The 9,348-nt window shown below is 37.8% G+C and overlaps 1 long non-coding RNA gene across 1 annotated transcript; it reads left to right on the top strand.

Moving 5' to 3' along the window:
* The first annotated feature begins 7,275 nt into the window (after window positions 1–7,275).
* LOC125317277 lies at window positions 7,276–9,323 on the top strand. Its single transcript, XR_007199994.1, has 2 exons — window positions 7,276–7,538; window positions 9,083–9,323. It is a non-coding gene; the product is annotated as an uncharacterized LOC125317277 (long non-coding RNA).
* Window positions 9,324–9,348: the final 25 nt, after the last annotated feature.

The following is a 9,348-nucleotide window of genomic DNA, read 5'->3' as shown; positions in this document are numbered from 1 at the left end:
TTTTATTTTCTGATCAGTTTGGTAGTGCTGTGGGTAGAGGACAAAATAAATATTCCAACTACACATTTAGTGCAAATTAAACGTGTTCACTTATGGAGGTTTGCAAGTTATTTAGCCTATTAAATGTATTTTCAGTCAGTAGAAACCTCAACCTCCCATTTTATTTAAGGAATTTATCAAAAGACTCACCTAAAGTTCTCAGAAAAGAGAAGTATTTTCTTACACCTCTTTTACAATTCACTGAACAACTTTTGGTCTGGCGTAGAATCATACCATAAATTATGATTGTTGATCATTATCTGCCTCTGGCTTAAAAAAGACTTGTCAAGTGAAGGTATGCACCAGTTTTTGTAGACCTCAAAATACTGTGGAGTGATTTCACTGTTATTTTCAGTTACTTCTGAGTCTTGAGTGGAAACAGCCAAGGGTGATTAACATGCTTGAACTTTCAAGAAAATCAGCGTGATCAGATATGCGGGACACACGATGAAACCAATCAGAGGTATTTTTATTCTGTGATAGGCCACAAACTGAAAGGCAAAACATCCTTAACTTGTAGAGGACTGTGTTTCTGTAACAAGCATAATTTCAACAGGCATGATTCCTTCACAATCAGGAAATCAATGAGAGAAGAGTACAATGCAGAGGCAAAGAAGAGAACATGAGCTGAGGTTCTTCTGAAGGACCCACTGTGACTGTAAAAAACAAAAAGAGAAACAAAAGAAACCTAAAAGCTCTACACAATTAAAAATTGTGTAGAGCTTGAAATGCAAGCAAACAAACAACAGAAAAAACCAAAAAAAACCCAAAAGACCAAAAACAAACAACAAACAAACAGAAAACCCAAAACCACTCCCCCGAAAAACAGCTGAAAAAATGTGGTCTTTTCAGCCCTCTAACCTATCCCAGACTGCTCAGCTGAGAGCAGCAGAATACTTTTCACTTCATGTGATTCAATTAAAATCAGATAGGAGCTGTCAGACTGGCAAGAAAAGTGGTGGGTGCAGCTAGATAAGCTTTCATGTTTCCAAGCTGCTTAATCGCAGCTTAGATGTTCATTAGTAAATCAAGTCCCTGCATGATGGAAAACCTGTTCAGGTCATGTAGTTTATCAGGATTCAAGTGGTTTTACGGATTTATTAATGAGGTGTAATTAATTGAGAATCAGCAAACTGTATATTCAGGATCAATATTAGCAATAGGACACATAAACCACAAATTGTAAATGTTAATATGCATCAAAGTGCTTTCTAAATACCTTCTATATTCCTGATAAATCTTAATCCCTCTTTTTATCCCCAACACAGTAATACATTCACATGTACTTCTTCAGAAGCTATGGGTGATGCAGGCCCTCCAAGCCTGTGGGACATCCTGCTTGTTCCCCCTTCTCAGGGAGATGTGAGTGCGCTGGCTGCCCCCATAATCTTAGAGGGGAAATACCCTAAACCCCTAGGGTGCAAGTCACCAAGTGCCCCCTTGGTGTCTGTGAGTGAGATGGTGGCTGTGGCTGGGGGCACTGGCAGAGCCCCTTGTGTCATGGGGCCAAGTTTGAAAGAGTGACACCAGCACCACTCTTGCCCTGCTCCTGTCTTTACCTGTCATTGTTTTTCACTTGTATATCTGCTTAGATTACTTCCCCCCCGCCCCCCCCCCAGGTCTCTTAATTCCCCAGTTGCTGTTTGATTGGACTTATGGTTGTATTCCTATTTACCAAGATCAGTTTTGGAATTGCCCACTCAGACAATTTGGGTGTCCCACTCACACACACTCTTACAGGCTTGTTTTTGTCTTGCTGGCTGCTGGGATTCTGAACTCCTTGTCAAGGCTGGGGCCACGAAGAACTGGTGACACAGCAAGTTATTAACCATCAAAACATACCATGAAGATCAAAAGTGGCAATGGGACAGAGCTGTTCTGCATCTCTAATTTCTATGCTTCTGTGATATTTGCACAAATAAATTCCATGTCTGCAGTTACAGAAAAGAAGTAGTAAATATTGTTACCAAAATATATAATCTGTTTTTTCTCTCTTGCTCTGGATCTGGGTTCCTGAACAAGTATCAGAAGTGATGGCTGACATTAATATTCTGAAAGCAAGTGAACAGCAAGATTAAGGTTTTTGATGGATGGTTTTCTATCATTTTATAAATATTTTAACAGTTCTGAGGGAGAATTGCAATACCGTTTTTTGAACAGAAAAGAGTATTATTGCTCAAATTCAGAAAATACTTACAGCTGTACTGAAGTCCTAACAGTGAAGATGCAAAATAGAAGTCACAACTTTGAAATTGCAGAATAAATGATGCAGTTATGATGCCACTACAGGGAAAGGAAAAGTATAACAAGTTTAGTTATTATCAAAGTGAAATTGACAATTCCTTCCCTTTGTATAAACTCTAGTGGAGAATCAGTAAACATATCGATGCTCTACACTTTGTTAACTGCTGTATAAATTTGTTCTGCTTCTGCAAAATCCTAAACCACCCAAATTAAAGGTAGCTTGATGCATGTGAACACCTTTATAAAAGAAAAAATCCATTAAAAGCAAATCATTATTTTTCAGAATGGTGTGGTTCTAATAACAAAAAGCAATTTTTGCTTCACTGCCCAGAATGTCTAAGTTCTTGCCCTCTTAGCTCAGAAACCATTGGACTTTGAAAGTAACAATGGAAGAATATGTCAGCCTAAGTAAACCTAGTGACACTGTTGATTCACTTCTTGCTTGATAAACTGAATAATCACAATTACATACGTGCATGAGAATGGAAAATACCTATACCTTTTAGTATATGCATGGTTAAGCAAAGTAACCTTATAAATTTAAACTGTAGTTACACGGGCATAGGCATAGTAAGCAACCTAATAAATTTTACAATTCAAAGAATCAAATGAATAAAGAGTTACTACTGGATAATGCTGTTTTTGCACTGTTTTATAGCTCGAAAGATGCTGTATTTTCCTCTAATTTTAAGAATTTTTTCCCCAATTTCATATAAATTTCATTAATTTAATGTGTATTCCCGCAAAACAAATAAATAAACAGAAAACCCACCTTAGAGTTGCTGAAGTATTATTCTTAAAATTAAAGCCTTTAATTTTAAATGTTGTATCTCAATTTTTGACATTATATTTGGAATCATGTTTCCAGTTCCCTTATATCTGCCAGCCTTCTACTGGTGGAAGTTTAATTTTTTTTCCTCAGAAAAATCTAAAATGGTATTTGTATGCTTATGAATTTTAAACTTTCTCAAGGTATTCAAACCATTGGATAACATTTCTTTTGTTCGTGTGGTAAATGTCAGCAAATTGCAGAGAAAGTTGGAAGATGGATCCGTATGGAATGGCAGATATGGAATATGGAATTTCTAATGGCAGAAATGTCATAGATTGCTGATGATTGCCAAGTGCCTCTCCTGTATTTCTGCCAAGCAATCAGAGAAACATAAGAAAGCATCCACAGTGCTGTTATGCTATATTAACTCTTCGACAGTAGCAGGGGTGTGTGGGGAGCCTCCTTGTCACCCCTTTAATGCATGCAGCAAGCATTGGAGGAAGTTAAATACTGTAACTTTCTTTTCTGCATCTACCTAATATTCACATCTCTAAGCATCTGTTGGACTTGCTTATAATTTTCCCAGTACCTGCTTGCGGTCAGTGCAGCTCTGTGGCTCCAGAGTATATGCCTACCTGCAGATGAGGACCAAAAGCCCAAGGCCTAAGGTAAAGCAACACTAAGGGAAGCATTTGATCATGGCCAATATGTAGAAGATAATAATAGTTCCATATTAATTTACTGGTGCTAAACTGGCTAGAAGACATGCAAAGACAGACAAAGGAATTACAAAGAGTGCCATTTAACATCAACTTGGAAAATTTTTAAAACTCTGAGATCAAAGTGGAAAAGACTGATGAGAAAAAACCATTCTGAGTGTAGGTTGTCAGTGTGGTTCAGGAAAGGATCAAGATCATAGATGACTGGTGTGTTGAAATCTTTTGAGATTATTGCCACCACAGTAGACAAGGTGGCACACCAGGAGCTCTCATTCAGGGCTTCTCAGTAAAAGCTCTGCAGCCACTTCAGGGGAGTCTTGCTAAATAAGGTATTTGTTTTAAAATTGATGACAGATACATAAACAAGGCCAGAAGAGAAGTTGAACACTAGGAAAAAAAAAATGCTGGTATCTATTGTGTTAGTAGCTCACACTGTGCTTGTCCTGAGATTTACCAGACACTTTTTGCTGCCAGCGATTAAGCCCATGGTCTGAAGTGGCTGCTCACCGAGTGGATGATGGCAGACTGGCAACACACACCACCTCAGAGCATCAAAGACACCAGGGGACAAGCATGATGCTGACTCTTTTATTATCTGAGGGGTGACTTACTGCAGATTCACCTCTGCAGGCTGATGATAAGTTGCTTTAGAGGGGACACATGTTTCTTCACTGTGTATAAAGGGCAGGGTGCAGGCAGCAGGGGTTGCTGGGCAGCCTTTGTGAGGAGACAAGAGCTGCTCTGTGCCAGACACAGCCAGTTTCAGATGGTGCCAGCTGTGCCCAGGGCACAGATGAACCCCTTGGCCTATGGGAGGTGCATCTGGATCAACATATTTAAGAAAGAGTGGTAAAACACTGAGAGAAAAGGATCAGTGACATGAGAGCATATGAGGTTCTTCATGGTGGAGCTAGCCATTCCTACAGAGGAGCTGTAAACCATGGAGGACTCACACAAGAGAGGAGGAAACAAGCATTAAGGAAGGAGCAGAAGCAAAGCAAGGAACAAGGAATAGCAGAAGACACTTCTATACCCTGATGCCAACCCCCTGCCCCACGTGTCACCTCACCAAAGAGGAAGCACATAATCTGCAATGATAACCAGGTGAGGGAAGGCCTGCAGTGAAGGTGAGCTGGAGAAAGGTGGTGGAAAGATGTCTTCAAGTGCTTAAATGTTTGTCTTCTTTGTTTCCAATACCCAAATCTGTAAGTTAATGCTTTAAATTGAATTTAATTCCCCAGAGTTGAGTCTGCTTTGCTTGTGACAGTAATTGCTGCATGATTTCACTGCTTTTATTTTGCCCCATGGGTTTCCTCACTCTTGTTCTTCCTTGTCCTGCTTGTGGTGGAGCAGCAGTGGGAGTAGCCCCACTGACTGCCAGACAGGGCAACACACCAGTCACTCCGCCTCAGATAACTAAAACTTTAGTTATCCGGTCATCTAGGCTGCTTCCATAAGAACAGCTACTCATGGAGAGAGATTCATCTCATTTAAGATAATGATCAGGGAAATGGCCTACACATTTTAAGAAGGTTCTAATTTATAGTTCTTTCCTTTCCAAGACAGTGGCTTGATACAGTACGATTTGTGAAAGCGTAGGTTTAATAATCTGCTGCCCAATAATGAGAACTATCCTCTTGCAGCAGGGAGACCAGTCCCTCAAAACTTTATATATTTATTTTAATATTTAATAAATCAAGCTTAGCAGTGAAATCTGTGCAAGGCTGTGGCAGTCTGAAGTAAGCAGAAAAACAAACCTAGAAGTGCATGTTAAAATTAAATACATTGGTAAAATCTTGGCACGAAATTATGTGTGGATTTGTAGATTATCCTCTTCAATGGGCATGAATCCCATTTTAGATACCTGCATAGTTTATACATGAGGACATAGAACTCCACCTCACAGCAAGAGTGCATGTCCTTGCTTATGGAAATTGAGGCATTGGAGGTTATCTTAAGAAATAGAAATCTCAAATTCTGTACTTCATTGTCAGTTATCTTCAAGTAAACCACTGTCTAAATTAGCATTATATTTGATATAATCAATGGAGTGTGTAGAGATAATCAGCTGAACAATAAATGCACATCTACTGTAGGATGGAGTGAATAGTTTTCCATACTCTTCATTGTATTGACCAGATACTCATTGATTATAAAGGGAGATTAAGCTTGATTCAGGTGTCCAAACATAGGCAGCACATGCCATTTAAGCTATCCTGAGATGTTCCCTTCTCCATAGAGGTGGTAGACAACGGTATTTTTGGGACTCACACCCATGCCTATGCTCTTTAAGAGCAGCAACTAAACACCAGCAGTGACAGGAAGCTATTATACTATCTCAAATTACAGTAGATATATACATTTGGGGGTCTTAACTGAACTCTTGATTGACATGGAAAGAAAGAATTGTGTCTTACTGGATCGTATATTATACACTATCTCCAAGTGGATGTGGAAGAAAAGGCTGCATAATCATGCAATCTGTAGAAACATGATACACCGCCTAAGTGATTTGGGACATGAATTTCCAATTGATTCTATTCTGCATTAAGTCATAATAATGTATTCAGAAATATTTTGCCACTTGCTTTTGAAAACTTGGCCAGTATATTTTAGATGACTTAAGAATTTATTTATTGTTCAGTTATTTTTAATTTAACTGTTATTTTAACTTTGAATATGTGTGACGAAAAGTTAGAAGCAGGTAGGTAGCCTATTAAGCAAAGGCTGAAATTGTTTGTACTGCATTTTGAGGGAGAGCTGAAAGGGAGATAACAACTGAATATACCATCAATATTTGAAAAGCTATTGTGCTGTGCATACAGTTTCCAAGATAGCAACGAGATAAATATGCAAGAAAAGCTGTTTGCACTCGTGATATGAAGCAGTGTTACTATAGATCCCAACCTGGGAGTATCTGAAGAGCAGCCGCAGGGGAATGCTGCAGGCAGCTAGCTGATGCAAGACTGTCAAAATTCAAGGACTTTCAGGACATTTTCTTAAACGAAAAAGAGACTCAAAATTGCAAATTTACTTCTTTGAAGCACTTCTGTTTCATCTGTGGTGATTACTAGGATGTTTTGCTTTGCCTAAAGATTTCTCTGAACTTAAAATAGCACAGACTAAATTCTTCCTCTCCTGTTTAGACTTGAAGTTCTTAGATGTCCTTACAGTAAACAGACAACTATTTGGGAGGATATGAAGAAAATAAATCCTTTTTCATATTTTAGTTTTAAAGGTTATGCTGGTTCAAAATTTAAAATAATTACTACTTTTTCTGGTGGTAATTTGTCTGCAAATAATGAAAGAAAATGGTATTGGAATATTTTCAACTATATTTTTGAGTCACTGTAAGTAGGTCTTTTAAAACAGCTTAGATTGCTCACTGTGCAACAAGGAAAACAAAATTCATAGCACAGGCAAGTGTGAATCTGGGTCATGTTTGTTCAGCTATGCCTCTCATGTCTGAAGTCAAAATGCTATTACCATACTGAATATAAAGAAGGTAATTGTTATCTTGAGACTGTTTTTCACTTAGTCTTTAACACAGACTGAATGGCCAGATTCATTCTCACTACTAAAATCCCATCACATCATTTACACTAGCAGGTTCTTGCTGTAAACTTATAGCAGGGAGCTGAACAGGATGCAAAGACAACATCGAAGATTAAACTATGCAGCTCGAGAAATGTGGAATCCCTGTTTGCTTAGTTTTTTTGGTTCTTAGAATAACTTTCTTTTGGATGGGCTGTGTAGGATATCTGGTAAGTCTCTCCACCTCCTCTGCTTGCTCTATTCTTTTCCTCTCTTGATCTCTCCTGTCAGAAAATGAGCTTTTAGTTGATTCTTTTCCCTTGTCTTACCTGCTAATAGGCATTTTTCTGACTTACCTCAATAGCAGTCATCCTTACCAAAGAAATGATGGAAAAAATATTTCCTAGTTTCATACAGTTATAACTGTTCATTTGCAGTAGCAGGCAGACCAATGGAAACAAGACAGAAGATCTCAGCTCATCTCAGCCAATGGTATTTCTTTTGGAAATATTTGTTATCATAATTCAGGGACTTTTTCTATTTCTTTTCACCATTTTACTTTTTAAAATATTTCTGACTCTTTTCCTTATGCTTTGATTGAACTGACATTTCAAAAGTCTTATTTTTAAACACAGTAATTTACATAAACAAATACAAAAATTATGCTAATGACAGTTTGTTGTCCTCTTTGAGTAAGTTTACTAAATGCATACAAAATGTTCAGAATTCAGGCAAGAAACATTATCCTGTTCTTATATGAACAATCTTGTATTAATCCATATTTTGCTACTTTTATGCATATGCATTTACCCAGACGTAAAACATTCAATATTCTGACAAGCTGGTACTTGGTGTAAGAAATATAGTGGGTTTAACATCTTGTCCTAGATTTTAAGAAATGGGCTTTTTGTGTATTCAACTTTGCATATACAAATAATTAAGTTTGAATTTCTGCATGCATAATTCATAACAGGTGCAAATTTACTCTTTGGATGATTAGATAAGAGCTAATATTTGTGCTCACAATCACTTTAGGCACATAAATTCAGGTCAGTAATTTGTGAGCACAAAATTACTTAACCTGTGAAGGCAGGTAGACACAGGTAAATCAGACCTTGATTTTTCTGACTGATAGAGGGTAGATTTGTTCCTGGAAGGTGCTGAGAACTTGTAAGAAATTTTGAGAATTCGCTATTGGTCTTTTTATCATAAGAAGAGCAGAGTGATCAGCACCTTGCAGAACTATGGCATTCCCAAAACACCCTTTGTGAGCGAACAGACTCACTTTTAGGCTACAATTCAGAAAGTATATGTTTAACCCAAAGGGCAAGTGAAGTGTCAATGGATGTATTTATGTGCTTTAAATTAACTACATATTTAAGTAACTTGGTAAATAATGAAAATTTTTAAGAGGTTTGTAAAGGGGGAACAAGCAATTAACATCAAAAAGGCACAGGACATTCAGGAGATGTAAAAGAAATTAACCGTCACACATTTGCTAGAGAGCATTAAAACTTTGCATGGATGCCTTAATTCAAATGTAAAGTGGTATTGGGTAACTGTATCTTAATTCCCCTTTTAGCTAGTGAAGAAAGGTCATTTTACTTCTCCTTGAAGGAAGTCACAGAAGGTTTTAATATGCTTTGATTTTGTTTCATCTTTTCTGAGTAAAAGCAATAGTATACATTTAGGATGAAATGGCTATTTGTAAGTAAATGGCAGTACATTGACTGCAAAATATTTCTTATGAAACCTCTCGTGGTCTGTCTGACAGGAGGATCAGCTGAACACACCAGCCCTATCACGCAGAGGTGCTGAACTGAGGGCTGAAGGTTCCAGGATTTGCAGTTCAAACTGAAGATCAGCTCCCAAGCTCTGCAAAAATGAGAAGCAGAAACCCTGGTTGAAGTCAGCATTGTCAGAGTTTTATAAATCCTGCTGCAGGGCTCCAGCTGGGCTGAACTCCAAGAGTGTTTATTTGGATAATAACCAACATAAAATAAAAATGAAGCTCTCTCTGTAACCTGTTCTATTCCTCAT

Source organism: Corvus hawaiiensis, chromosome 26 (genome assembly GCF_020740725.1).
Source record: "Corvus hawaiiensis isolate bCorHaw1 chromosome 26, bCorHaw1.pri.cur, whole genome shotgun sequence".
Taxonomy (NCBI): Eukaryota; Metazoa; Chordata; class Aves; order Passeriformes; family Corvidae; genus Corvus; species Corvus hawaiiensis.
The sequence above is the reverse complement of the archived record's forward strand: the minus strand, read 5'-3'. Positions and strand labels throughout refer to the sequence as shown.